Source organism: Thunnus maccoyii, chromosome 18 (assembly GCF_910596095.1).
Source record: "Thunnus maccoyii chromosome 18, fThuMac1.1, whole genome shotgun sequence".
NCBI classification, from domain to species: domain Eukaryota; kingdom Metazoa; phylum Chordata; class Actinopteri; order Scombriformes; family Scombridae; genus Thunnus; species Thunnus maccoyii.
This window is the reverse complement of record NC_056550.1, coordinates 18,487,630-18,503,264: the sequence shown is the minus strand read 5'-3', so window position 1 is coordinate 18,503,264 and position 15,635 is coordinate 18,487,630. Positions and strand designations below refer to the sequence as shown.

Genomic DNA, 15,635 nt, shown 5'->3' with positions numbered 1-15,635 from the left:
CACCCCTAGTGGATATGTCCACACAATTAGTTCGAATTACCTGTGTCAACTACCTGTGAAAGTATATAAGGGATGGCTGCGTAAGGGGCTGGGAAGGGTGGTTGGGCTGTTAATGCTGCTGCAGTTTTGTAATGTGAATGTATAAGGTGACGAAGAAATGCCCACACAAGAACTGAAATAAACTTTGCCTGAGCCTCCTCCCTCATCCTCCAGTATAGCTGAAATGACATGGAGCTATCAGATTGGCAGAGTTCAGACACACATGCAGAGTTTAATTATTAATTAATTTTCCTCCATTGTTGGTAGATTATTGCATAGAATATTGTATTACATTTTTCTTCCATCATATTGTATGCACCTGGTTACATTATTAATATATTTTGAGTTCCAAACATCTTATGAATGAATGCATTTTTTGACTTTCATAATCCAGATTAATCAAGATTGTGATAAAAAAAAATTATGAGAAAATATTTTCTAATTGGAATGAAGAACATTTAATTTTCATATTAATAAAATGATCAAATCAAATTCTTCTTAGGCTCAGGCCTTCCCTGCATTCATGCAACACTCTAATTGGGATGTCACAGGCGAAAAATAGGTTGCATGTTATTCCATGTCTTTGCATTAAGTTCCCTGGAAGACATCAAAGCTTGACTTGGAATACTGGAGCAGAATGAGTCATCTCTATTCAGACATTTGGCAACCCTTCATCTACTAGCCCTGAGGACTTTTTGGTGAAAGTTGCCTGGATCTTACATCACTTTTGCGTTGCTTGAGTATCCTCCTAAAGGGAATATATGGTGACAGGATAAACACATCAATGTCACATGAGCAGCCAAAAAAAACAAAAAAACAAAATAACAACACCAATACACCAAAGTGGATTTCTTTTTCATAGCAGAATCCCAAATCCCATATGTCATTAGAACAAAAGGTACTTTTGGGCCACTTATTTCTGCAAGTAAATCCTATTATCTATTCATGGTTCATTGTTCACAGCCTGTGTGAGGTGATATCTAACAAGAGGCAAAGGCAAAGTTGCACTGGTAAGCAGGTGTAATCTCTCTACATGCACTTAAAGCACCACATATATCCATTCTTAGATGTATAAAAATATACATTCTGAAGGGATGATTTGGGCGAATAGAGTCAGTATCAGCAGCAAAGAAACTATGAAAAGTGATAGAAAATACTCATATGTTAGTCATTTTAAGTTCTCCCACTATTTGCTGAAATTAATCAGTATATGTCCCAAGAGCCACTTTGAGATGAGTCAAATCAGTTAAGAAGGAAGTTACAACTGTTAACTCACTTCGTGATATGGGTTAAATGTTGCTATATTTTTATATATTATATATTATATTTTCTTTGGTGAGCCAAATTCAAATCAAACATGCCATAATGGGCATAAGCCTTCAAGATCTGCCAGGACACTTGTATCATGCTTCTGTAATAACTTCTTTAGTATCAAATGTAGCAACTGGCTGATGTTCATTTGGCATGTGAAACTTATTTTGAGCAATACCTGAAATGAGTTGGCAACTGTTTTCATGTCCATTTAGAGATACATAAAAGGTGATTGAACTTTTATTGATGGTACTTCATCTTTAATTTTATTACAGGAGTACAAGATGTGCCAGAATCCAGTAACTGTAGACAACAAACATTTTGGCACATTCACAAAACTTAACTCCATGCATAAATGGACCTTTAAAAATATTAATGTAATGTAACCGCAATTAATGAAGTATTTCGATTTTGAAATTGGCAAGTTTACATTTATAAGATTTAAAAGATCAAATAGTGCACAAATACAGCTATACATTATGGTATATTTTTAGATTATTCTTTCTGTATTACTGGCACACACAGGAACACAGAAGTTTTCATGAGTACAATGAAAGTCTTGGTGAATATAGCATTACCATGGTCAGTATTATTAAGCTTTATACATAATTTCCCCCCAGACTTAGTATATAGTTCTATTAAAGGTGAATATAAGCATTTAATTAAGTGTGTTGAAAGCTGTCTTAAATTAGTGTCATTTGGGGTGAAGTTTCAAAGATCTCAAATACACAAGTGTCCTGCAACTGAATACCAATGGAATTTGGATGAGTTTCCAAAACCAACCCCCAAAGCTGTCCATGAATTAAAAAAAAGATTTTTGATGTTAACTACATGTTTCAACTTTCATGACCTTTAAATCAAGAGCTACATTTATTGGGAATGTACACAAACCATATATACACTACAACATTTATAATAGCAAGTTTGTAACTCACTGAGTTAATCTAGGTGAGAAATTAATGAGCTCCTTTCACTCTAAATAATTTTATATTCATGCTTACTTAAGCAGACCCTTGGGTCCTATTTGGTTTACTGAAGTCTTATTTAAGTATGTGTGTATGTCTAACTGTCCTTCTCCTACTCTACAATTTGTCTTTTTTTTTTCTTTTAAGAGAATGTGTTCATAGTCAACATTTCTAATGAAAGCAATCATGTTGAAAATAAATTAGAATTACTTTAACAGTGAGGAAGGTATTTATTTCAGTATAATTTAAATTGAATTTCTTAGCAAAGTAGTCCATTCTACTATAAATTTCCATTTTCCTACTAAACAATGGTCAAATTTTACATTTTATTCAGTATTTTAACACCCATATTGTGTGTCACATTCACATTTGTGATGAAATCAAATCAATTGGTACAACATCATACTGCATTATGTAGTTTTCAAATTCTAGTTACAAATTAAAATGCTTACAAGCTGCATAAACATCACTGCCGCAAAATGAGCAACAGGATGAGGCCATGACCAAACTGAGTGAGAGACTACAGCTGACCAAGCACTCCCGCCCTCTATAAAAGAGGCAGCCCTGGACTTCTGCATGAACTGGTAGGCACCCAACACAGGTGAGTGTATCGACTATGATCTTAGTTTGAATTCCTATTGATCAGTGGGTAAAGTTAATGTGTTGCCAATTACTAATGCATATTGTCCATGATTCTTTGTTAGAGTTATCTTTATTTTTAAGTGATATTCAGGTGAAATTTCATGTCATATTTAAGTAGTCTTGAGCAGATATTATTCCAAAACAATTTTCTTTAAATACTCTTAACACATTTAAGTAGTTTTTCCAGAAATCGCACAATTAATTCATTTGTGTTGACATCCAGTACACATCCTGTCTCAACACATACTGTATACTAAGTGATCATTAAGAGCAGTACTATTTCTCTGGGTGTGGAGGGCAGTTGAGGGGATGGGAGAGAATTGAACTTTCATGATTCAACTGAATACAGCTAGCACTTATTAGTTAAATCTGAATAAGTTTTACCACCTACATGCTTGACTGCTCTCAAACTGACATTCTGCCAGGAAGATTTAAAATGAGAAAACCAAACTGAAAAAAGTTATTGTACTCACGTTTAATCATCTTTTTTATAGCATCTTGACTCCACCAGATACTGTGCCACTCATCATTTTTTGGAACCATCTGAGGTTAAAGATGTCAAAATCTCCAAAATCGGATGGATTCAACACCATTACGATATCATGCTGATATTTTAACTCTATTTTTTCAGTCTCCACTAAAGTGCCACCATGAGCACAGACGCGGAGATGGAGTGCTATGGCCCGGCGGCCATCTACCTCCGGAAGCCAGAGAAGGAGAGGATTGAAGCACAAACCGCTCCTTTTGATGCCAAAACCGCCTTCTTTGTGACTGATAAGGAGGAGATGTATCTCAAGGGTAAACTTGTGAAGAAAGAGGGTGGCAAAGCCACAGTTGAAACAGACTGTGGTAAGGTAGGCAATTCATTATTTTACTTCTTTAACAACATTTCCCATCTATTTCCATTGAAGACCCTTTCTATGTAGGAGGATGCCATTCTTTCAATTAACATTTATTTAAAACTATATCTTAGTAAAACATGTAGTGGTTTTAAATTCACACTGACACAGTGGTTAACAAGGACATCCATTTGATTAACTCTAAATTTGAAGAAAAAAAAATCATAGTAAAAACATTTTTACTGTATTTTTACTGTATCTCTTCAGACACTCACTGTGAAAGAAGATGAAATCTTTCCCAGGAACCCTCCAAAGTTTGATAAAATTGAGGACATGGCCATGATGACCCACCTCAACGAGCCCTGTGTGTTGTATAACCTCAAAGAGCGTTTTGCATCCTGGATGATCTACGTGAGTTTCCACTTTACTAATGCGATGTGCATTTATATCTGCATATCTAAAAGTTAACACTATGTTTATTTTCTATTTGTGTTATTACAGACCTACTCTGGGCTGTTTTGCGTTGTGGTGAACCCCTACAAGTGGCTTCCAGTGTATGATGCTGTAGTTGTGGGAGGATACAGAGGCAAGAAGAGGATTGAGGCACCACCTCACATCTTCTCCATCTCTGATAATGCCTATCAGTTCATGCACACAGGTAAGGTCAAAGTTAGCAGTGTTAAATTGTGTAGAATTGAACTTAAACATAAGCTTATTGAAGAAATCACAAAAACGCAATTCATGTGAAATGTTTGTTTGTATTTCAGATCGTGAGAACCAGTCTATGCTGATTACGTAAGTATAACAGAAACTGTAATGCTAAATCATGTAATGATAATAAAGCAGAATCTTGACATGTGTCTCTTATACCCCAGTGGAGAATCCGGTGCAGGAAAGACTGTCAACACCAAGCGTGTCATCCAATACTTTGCAACAATTGCAGCTATTGGAGCCAAGAAGGCTGAGCCAACACCTGGCAAGATGCAGGTAAATTGGTTGTTTAAGATAAAACTGTTCGTTGGGGGAAAGTTAATTTGAATGTTTAGCTTGTGTAACTCAAATCCTCTCTTGCAGGGCTCCCTTGAGGACCAAATTGTTGCAGCCAACCCTCTGCTGGAGGCCTATGGTAATGCCAAGACTGTGAGGAATGACAACTCCTCTCGTTTTGTAAGTAATCCAGGGAACATGTCAAGGTATTTTCTTACTAAATTACAAAAACTGATGTTATCAATGATCTGGCTCTCTAGGGTAAATTCATCAGAATCCACTTTGGCTCTTCTGGAAAACTGGCTTCAGCTGATATTGAAACATGTAAGTTTCAACCATGGTATGACTCAAGACTCATCTGGGCTATGATCTGGTCTTTGATAAAGTAATAGTATTACAATGTAATAGAGTAATCTCACAGTCTCTCCTTAAATTCGTTTTTCTTAGATCTGCTGGAGAAGTCTCGTGTAACCTTCCAGTTGTCTGCTGAGAGGAGCTACCACATCTTCTATCAGCTGATGACTGGCCACAAGCCTGAGCTCCTGGGTATGTTACTTTGCAAAATTGAAATTGAAACTGAAACAATACCAGAGACAACACTAAACAATAATACGTATTTTTACTGTGCTCCTCTAGAGGCTCTTCTGATCACCACCAACCCCTATGACTACCCAATGGTCAGTCAGGGTGAAATCTCTGTCAAAAGCATCGATGATGTGGAGGAGTTCATTGCAACAGATGTACGAAAACAAACAAAAAACAACATTTTAATTAAATAGATCTTGCATGCTTAAGACAACTGTGGATAATGTTTCAAACTTTGCTTCATGTACAATGTAGACTGCTATTGACATCTTGGGCTTCACTGCTGAGGAGAAGATGGGCATCTACAAGCTGACTGGTGCTGTGATGCATCATGGCAACATGCATTTTAAGCAGAAGCAGCGTGAGGAGCAGGCTGAACCTGATGGCACTGAGGGTAATTCTGATAATGATATCTTGTAGGGTTAGTATGTATATTTCTAAAGTCTAAAATCTAAATGTCCCAGTTCACAGATAACTAAAGGTTTGTTTTTCCATCAGTGGCTGATAAAATTGCCTACCTCCTGGGCCTGAACTCAGCTGATATGCTCAAAGCTCTGTGTTACCCTAGAGTCAAGGTCGGAAATGAGATGGTGACCAAAGGTCAGACTGTCCCACAGGTAAGATAAGGAAAATGTTTTGTTTGAAAATAATATATAAAAGGGCAATATTTGCATTTTGACATGAAAATATTATTCTGACAAAATCTCACTCTAAAATGTTTTTTTCTAGGTCCACAATTCTGTCATGGCTCTGTGCAAGTCTATCTATGAGAAAATGTTCTTGTGGATGGTCATCCGTATCAATGAGATGCTGGACACAAAGCAGCCAAGACAGTTCTTCATTGGAGTGTTGGATATCGCTGGATTTGAGATCTTTGATGTGAGTAGCTGGAAAGTATCTGAGCAATTCAAAGACCAACAATATTTTGACATACAATTGAATACATTCATGTAATTGCAGTTCAACAGCTTGGAGCAACTCTGCATCAACTTCACCAATGAGAAACTGCAACAGTTCTTCAACCACCACATGTTTGTCCTGGAGCAAGAGGAGTACAAGAAAGAGGGCATTGTCTGGGAGTTCATTGACTTCGGTATGGACTTGGCTGCCTGCATTGAGCTTATTGAGAAGGTAAGTAGTCAATCAGGTCGAAGTGACTTCTTGATTCATGTGCAAATGATTGCTTCCATTGTGTGAATTTTTTTTTTTTCCTCAGCCAATGGGCATCTTCTCCATCCTTGAAGAGGAGTGCATGTTCCCCAAGGCCTCTGACATAACTTTCAAGAACAAGCTGCATGATCAGCATCTTGGCAAGACCAAGGCCTTTGAGAAGCCAAAACCTGCAAAGGGCAAGCCTGAGGCTCACTTCTCCCTGGTTCACTATGCTGGTACAGTGGACTACAATATCAGTGGCTGGCTGGACAAGAACAAGGACCCCCTGAATGACTCAGTTGTCCAGCTCTATCAGAAGGCCTCAAACAAACTTCTGGCCTTCCTGTATGCAAAACATGGTGCAGCTGATGGTGAGAAATTAGATTGAGCAGACTGATGAGAAACTCTGAGTATCACTACAGATGATGGTTTATGTTGCAAAATGTATGCAAAACACGGTGGAGCTGATGGTAAGAAATTAGAAACTGTGTGTCTGTTACACTTGGTTCAGGCATAGTATAAAGCTGATGAGTACTCTGTGGTAATATATTCATGCATTTGACTTAATTAAAAAATACCATTTCCACAGAGAAGAAAACTTAAGAGAGATTCTACGAAGTTATTTATTTAGTGCCATTAATTAAATTTAATCTTTGTGAAAACAGAGGCTGCTGGTGGTGGTGGCGGCAAAAAGGGAAAGAAGAAGGGTGGTTCCTTCCAGACTGTGTCTGCCCTTTTCAGGGTATGAATTGTTTCATATTTTTTGATACCAATTAAAAACCTCATCTTGAAATACTGTTGACCATTTATCTTGTGTTGTTGATCCACAGGAGAACTTGGGCAAGCTGATGACCAACTTGAGGAGCACTCACCCTCATTTTGTCCGTTGCCTGATTCCTAATGAATCAAAGACCCCAGGTTAGAAGCACATAGCCCAGCTTTGCACACTAAATGTGACATAGTGATTAAAAGAAATATTTGAAACAATATGAGTTTGCAACTTTCAGGTCTTATGGAGAACTTCTTGGTCATCCATCAGCTGAGGTGTAACGGTGTGCTGGAAGGCATCAGAATCTGCAGAAAGGGCTTCCCCAGCAGAATCCTCTACGGTGACTTCAAGCAGAGGTGATGCAATTTTTAATATAAAGAAGTCAAGTTGATTTCAGCTGAGTTAAAACAGCTGGCCAAGATTGGGGTCATTGTAAGTAACAACATAATGTTGTCTTGTAGATACAAAGTATTAAATGCCAGCGTCATCCCTGAGGGACAGTTCATTGACAACAAGAAAGCTGCAGAGAAGCTTCTAGGCTCCATTGATGTGGATCACACTCAGTACAAGTTTGGGCACACTAAGGTTAATTTCTATGAACAATTTCAATACATATGCAATGTACATATGTCCTTTTGTATCAATTTGTGCTGATGACTGAGTTCCTTCAAACAACCACACAGGTGTTCTTCAAAGCTGGTCTGCTGGGTACACTGGAGGAGATGAGAGATGAGAAACTGGCTAATCTGGTGACCATGACTCAGGCTCTCTGCAGAGGATTCCTCATGAGGACAGAGTTTGTTAAGATGATGGAGAGGAGGTATGATTGTCATACAGTACACTGAACTGTTCTGTCCAATGAAATAGATACAGCTTTTTTTGTTAAGTCACGTTGCAGTAAAAATGACACTTTATTTATATCAATTTTCCAGAGAGGCTGTCTTCAGTATTCAGTACAATATCCGTTCATTCATGAATGTGAAAAACTGGCCATGGATGAATCTGTACTTCAAGATCAAGCCTCTTCTGAAGAGTGCTGAGACTGAGAAAGAGCTGATGAACATGAAGGAGAACTATGAGAAGATGCAAACAGACCTGGCTACTGCCCTGGCCAAGAAGAAGGAGCTGGAGGAGAAGATGGTTTCCCTGCTGCAGGAAAAGAATGACCTGCAACTGCAAGTGGCTTCTGTAAGTAGGATACATCCGCACTACACTAATTGAATATTGTCACTAACATATTCAGTTATCTAGGTGAAATTTAAAGACGCCACATACTCTTCTGGTCATCTCATCTTCTATGTGCCTTACCAAACATGAAGATTGACAAATGTTAATGAATATATTAAAAATATGTGTATATTTTTTTGTATTAATCCTGAAAACATTTATGTATATTCAGAGAATAACTGACTTATTGATTTACACTTTATTAAAATATACTATAGGAAGTTGAGAACCTCTCAGATGCAGAGGAAAGGTGTGAAGGTCTGATTAAGAGCAAGATCCAACTCGAGGCCAAACTCAAAGAGACAACTGAGAGACTGGAAGATGAAGAGGAAATCAATGCTGAGCTGACTGGCAAGAAGAGGAAGCTGGAGGATGAATGCTCTGAGCTGAAGAAAGATATTGATGACTTGGAGCTCACCTTGGCTAAAGTGGAGAAGGAGAAACATGCAACTGAAAACAAGGTTGGAATAAGTTTAAACCTACATTTATAAAAAATGACAAAGTATATGAAATTACCTTTCAAATATATAAAGTGATGGAAATAATGCACCTTGCCTGACACTTCCAGGTGAAAAACCTAACAGAGGAGATGGCATCTCAAGATGAGTCTATTGCCAAGTTAACCAAGGAGAAGAAAGCCCTCCAAGAGGCTCACCAGCAAACGCTGGACGATCTCCAGGCAGAGGAAGACAAAGTCAACACTCTGACCAAGGCCAAGACAAAGCTGGAACAGCAAGTGGACGATGTGAGAAAACATTTCTTTTGATAACATGTTTGTATTGTAAGCTTGTGTGTTAGAATTGACATTCCATGATAAAAAATCAAAACATTATTTCATGTCAACATTATAATATTATCTCAAAAGCTTGAGGGATCACTGGAGCAAGAGAAGAAGCTCCGTATGGACCTTGAGAGAGCCAAGAGGAAGCTTGAGGGAGATCTAAAACTGGCCCAGGAATCCATAATGGATCTGGAGAATGACAAGCAGCAATCTGAGGAGAAAATCAAGAAGTAAGTTTTCTTTTTCATCTTTAACCCTTACATTGAACTACTGCCATAATGCAACACAATGATCCTGAGTCAAAACTAAAACTAAAACAGCAATAACTGTTTTTTCCTCTTCTAGGAAGGAGTTTGAGACCAGCCAGCTGCTCAGCAAGTTTGAGGATGAACAGTCTCTTGGTGCTCAGCTTCAGAAGAAGATCAAGGAACTCCAGGTTAGTATTTGGATTGAATGTTATACTCTGATGTTGTACTGAAAAACCACTTGTTACAGTATGTTCCACTTAATAAGCCTTCTTGATATTACTATCATCAAACTTAGGCTCGTATTGAGGAGCTGGAAGAAGAGATTGAGGCTGAGCGGGCTGCTCGGGCTAAGGTGGAGAAGCAGAGGGCTGACCTCTCCAGGGAACTTGAGGAGATCAGTGAGAGGCTTGAGGAAGCTGGTGGAGCAACAGCTGCTCAGATTGAGATGAACAAGAAGCGTGAGGCTGAGTTCCAGAAGCTGCGCCGTGACCTTGAAGAGTCAACCCTGCAGCATGAAGCTACCGCAGCAGCTCTCCGCAAGAAGCAAGCCGACAGTGTTGCAGAGCTGGGAGAGCAGATCGACAACCTCCAGCGTGTCAAACAGAAGCTTGAGAAGGAGAAGAGCGAGTACAAGATGGAGATTGATGACCTCTCCAGCAACATGGAGGCTGTTGCTAAATCCAAAGTGAGTGTTTTGTTTGTAACTGAAATATTTGCTTTTCATTATTCTTAGAAATATGACCTATAATGGATAAATATGGCAGTCGCTTTCAACTTAGATAAATGCTCAGCATTTTCTTTGTTCATGTAAATATGTTTAAATACATAATGTTGTGTTCTTGATAGGGCAACTTGGAAAAAATGTGCAGAACTCTTGAGGACCAGATGAGTGAGCTGAAGGCCAAAAATGATGAGAATGTGCGCCAGCTGAATGACCTAAGTGCACAGAGGGCAAGACTTCAGACAGAGAATGGTGAGTCACTTGTGATAAAAAATAGTAAAAAAAATAAAAGTAATGATCATTTTGATAAATAACACATTTACAATTTATCATTCAGGTGAGTATTCCCGCCAGATTGAGGAGAAAGACGCTCTTGTTTCCCAGCTGACCAGGGGCAAGCAGGCTTACACTCAGCAAATTGAGGAGTTGAAGAGACACATTGAGGAAGAAGTGAAGGTATAACAAGTTTACATATTACTATACTATGTGCTATTATTAGCTTTTAACAAGGAATGAAATAAGTCCTCCTTTTCAAATGTAGTCAATCACCTGTTTCTCTTCACCTATTACTAACCCACCAGCTGTTAAGCATAAAAAAAAGAAAAAAAGGTCTTGCAACATGTCTCTGATCATGTTAGAAAGCAGAAAAAATAGCTTGAGAGAGAAATTCAAACTTATGCTTCATTTCCTACCACCATATCTGGCCAGTCACTGTCTAAAGTGGCTGGGTTGTGTTGGGTTGTGTTATTACCATATTATCATTTAACTGACCAGGGGATTTGTGGGAATTGGATCTTATCCTCTTCATGGGGTGTTGCAACTACTCCTCAGTCTTGTCTTTTATGACTTAAGCACCCCCCCACTTACACACCTGTTTCTCCTACCTCACCAAGCACCTTCCACCTGAATTCCTAACATCCCAGTCCCACACATTACACTAAATAGCAAATTTGATGTAAAAGTAAATTATCCAAAACTAAATGACTCAATCAACATGTGCCACCATGACAAATTGTATTTAAACAAGATTGATAGAAATAGATGATATTTCTATATTTAATAGATCAATTGAAATGCCTCTTGCCATGTTCATCAGGCCAAGAATGCCCTGGCCCATGCTGTTCAGTCAGCCCGCCATGACTGTGATCTGCTCAGAGAGCAGTTTGAAGAGGAGCAAGAGGCTAAAGCTGAGCTGCAGCGTGGAATGTCCAAGGCTAACAGCGAAGTGGCTCAGTGGAGAACCAAATATGAGACTGATGCTATCCAGCGCACTGAGGAGCTGGAGGAGGCCAAGTAAGTCACTACCTTTTTACAATTTAAATTAGTTTTCAATTGCTTGCTTTTCCAGATAACATCCCACATATTTTGCTATCAATATGCAAGTTAATGTAAAAAAAAAAAAACTTCTTCACTACAGGAAAAAGCTTGCCCAGCGTCTGCAGGATGCTGAGGAGTCCATTGAGGCTGTGAACTCAAAGTGCGCCTCTTTGGAGAAGACCAAGCAGAGGCTACAGGGTGAGGTGGAGGACCTCATGATTGATGTAGAGAGAGCTAATGGTCTGGCTGCCAACCTTGACAAGAAGCAGAGGAACTTTGATAAGGTAACAGGAAATCAAAACCACACTGATTTGAGTGAAACACAAATTTATGTTAGTAATTAATCATTGTTATTCATCTATATCATTCTAGGTCCTTGCAGAATGGAAACAGAAATATGAGGAGGGCCAGGCAGAGCTGGAAGGAGCCCAGAAGGAGGCTCGCTCTCTCAGCACTGAACTGTTCAAAATGAAGAACTCTTACGAGGAGGCTCTGGATCAGCTGGAGACCATGAAGAGAGAGAACAAGAACCTGCAGCGTATGTCAATCCCATGATATTTCATATAACTATTATATAGATTGTAAGCGTTCTTCCTTGACTTCTTTAGGTGTGGGCCATGAGGTTTTGTGGTGTTACAACCAAATTTTCTAGATATAATGTATACAGCATAGTCTATGTTTCTCTAAACTGGATTTTGCCTTTTGGTGTTCTACAGAGGAGATCTCAGACCTGACTGAACAGATTGGTGAAACCGGAAAGAGCATCCATGAGCTGGAGAAAGCCAAGAAGACTGTGGAGACTGAGAAGACTGAAATTCAGTCAGCACTGGAGGAAGCAGAGGTAAAAGTCTAAATTACAACATTAGACCACTTATGTGATAAAATACAAAAGCATGTATGTAATGGCATGTATTCATTTGATTTTCACTTTAATTTTTCTGAGAAAGACTGGTAACCTTTAGGTACATGTTCAACTTTTCCTTTAGGGCACACTGGAGCATGAGGAAGCCAAGATTCTCCGTGTTCAGCTTGAGCTTAACCAGATCAAAGGTGAGGTTGACAGGAAGCTTGCAGAAAAGGACGAAGAGATGGAGCAGATCAAGAGGAACAGCCAGAGGGTGATTGACTCTATGCAGAGCACTCTCGATTCTGAGGTCAGGAGCAGGAATGATGCCCTGACAGTCAAGTAGAAAATGGAGGGAGACCTGAATAAGATGGAGATTCAGCTGAGCCATGCCAACAGGCAGGCTGCTGAGTCCCAGAAACAACTGAGGAATGTCCAGGGACAGCTCAAGGTGAGCTTTGTCTAATCAATGCATAAATAAATGTTGAAGAGCAAAGAAAGTTAACCTTTTTTTTCTCCACATGTTGTCAGGATGCCCAACTGCACCTTGATGATGCTGTCAGAGGACAGGACGACATGAAGGAGCAGGCTGCCATGGTGGAGCGCAGAAATGGCCTAATGATGGCTGAGATCGAGGAGCTGAGAGCTGCTCTGGAGCAGACAGAGAGAGGACGCAAAGTGGCTGAGCAGGAGTTGGTTGATGCTAGTGAGCGTGTCGGATTGCTTCACTCTCAGGTTTATCTTCAGTATTCACAAGAAAATGTCTTTATGCAGAATGAATAGAGTATACATACCAGCTTTGTTATACATAACAAATATTAAATTAACTGTGTCTTTTTTTTATATCCAGAACACCAGTCTTCTGAACACCAAGAAGAAGCTGGAGGCTGACCTTGTGCAGGTTCAGAGTGAAGTGGACGACACTGTTCAAGAAGCAAGAAATGCTGAGGAGAAAGCCAAAAAGGCTATCACTGATGTGAGTTTATGTTTATGAGTCTTCCTTTTATAAAATTCAAATTCAGCTTACCGAATACTTGTTCATGCTTGATGCATATCATTTCAGGCTGCCATGATGGCTGAGGAGCTGAAGAAGGAGCAGGACACCAGTGCTCACCTGGAGAGGATGAAGAAGAACCTGGAGGTCACAGTCAAGGACCTGCAGCACCGTCTGGATGAGGTTGAGAACCTCGCCATGAAGGGTGGCAAGAAGCAGCTCCAGAAACTGGAGTCAAGGGTATACTCATAATATATTCACTTTAGGATGTTAATCACACTTTCAATGTATGGAATAAATTAAATCTGTCTCACTACTAAAATCCCTTAACAAGGTTTTCACAAACTGTATAACATCACATTACAGGTCCGTGAACTGGAAACCGAAGTGGATGCCGAGCAGAAACGTGGAGCTGATGCTGTTAAGGGAGTCCGCAAATATGAGCGGAGAGTGAAGGAGCTGACTTACCAGGTAATTTCTGATTTAACTCAAAACTATTCTGATTTTTTTAATTTCATAATTTTCTTTTTGTACTCCATCCATAACACTCCTTTTTTTGTATAGACTGAGGAAGACAAGAAGAATGTGCATAGACTTCAGGATCTGGTGGATAAGCTGCAGCTCAAAGTGAAGGCTTACAAGAGACAGGCTGAGGAGGCTGTGAGTCAAATGTTTTGTAATTTTTCATATAGGAATGTAGCACAAATCAGTAACTACAGAAAGAAACCATACTAATATGATGTCATATCAAAAAAAATACATCATCATCATACTTCAATTCCCAACCCTTAACAGGAGGAGCAGGCCAACACTCACTTGTCTAGGTTCAGGAAGGTCCAGCATGAGCTGGAGGAAGCTCAGGAGCGCGCTGAAATCGCTGAGTCCCAGGTCAACAAGCTGAGAGCCAAGAGCCGTGATCATGGAAAGGTAACCAAATGATAATATTTTAAATATATTATTATGTGGGCATCTTAGTTTAATGGAGTTATTTATGTTCATTTATGAGCTAAATATTTTTATACCATTTTTTTATTTTTTATTGTAAGAATACATTGTGAATCTTTTCTTCTTGTTTTCTTTCTAGTCTGAAGCTGCTGAATAAGAGACATCCTTTTGGCGCCTTTCAACAGAGTTCATAAAATATGAACTAGCTGTTGAATTATCTTCTTACAATGTATTCATTCAATAAACTTTTTCCTCATAATTTAATAATATTCAGTCTGTATTATTTACTCTGGTTTCTCTTTAAGTCATGCTTGAGCACACAGTATTTAACACAGTTACTAGGCGGAGCTACATCAGTTAACTTGGCTAGAACTTGTGCTAGAATCTAGTTGTCTGGATGGGGAGGTCTTTAAGCTCAACATTAACATTTTTCTTCACAAGGAATAGTCATGATTCATACCCACATGGTAATGTCAAGCTTAAAAAACACCTTCACAATTTAAAGAGGCAGAAAGCATAACTTAAACATAAATACATCATCATTGGCAAAATATAACCTTCAAAGCCACAATTAATTCGTATTCCATTGCATTACATTACATTACATTACATTGGCAGTTATCCAAACCGATGGATAATGAACTTGGTTACACTTTTCACCATACCATTAACAAAAACATGTTCACCATTATATATAACGAAGGTTACGATATTGTAACCCTAGATCTATAAGCACAGGCGGAGCCCTCTACTGGACTCTATGGAAGAAGAACCTATCAGACAGCCTCAATGAGCTCAAGTGGCTATAGGTTAGTTGCCATGGCCCTCCTACCACTTTATAATCTGAGCTTCTTCAGCAGAGCAGTAGGGGGCCCAACCCAGCCCAGTTACAGATGAACATAAAACTGGGTGGACCATGGCAGAGGTCAAAAACCATACAACAGACACCCTGCACCCCTCATTCCCTGAGTCATCATGGATCAGGTGTACCACAGCTGACACTCACACCACCCTTTTCACAAGTCTTGAGTCGCCACCTTGAAGACGCTAACAAAGACCAGGACACTGCCATGCATGTCCTTGAAACTCAACCCACTGAATAAGGCCATCGACGCTGCTACACCACATGTGCAATGCACTCGGCCATGGTGGGGGGGTCCTCCCGCCTGCCAGTAGGCTTTGGAGATGCACTCACAAAGCCAACTAGCTAGGTGCTTCTTGAATAGGCCTTTACGAGCCACAATGGGAGTCCATTGCAAACTCCATTTC

At 39.3% G+C, this 15,635-nt stretch overlaps 1 pseudogene; it reads left to right on the top strand.

Moving 5' to 3' along the window:
- The first annotated feature begins 3,607 nt into the window (after positions 1-3,607).
- On the top strand, positions 3,608-14,538 carry LOC121883531 (annotated as a pseudogene).
- The last annotated feature ends 1,097 nt before the right edge of the window (positions 14,539-15,635 follow it).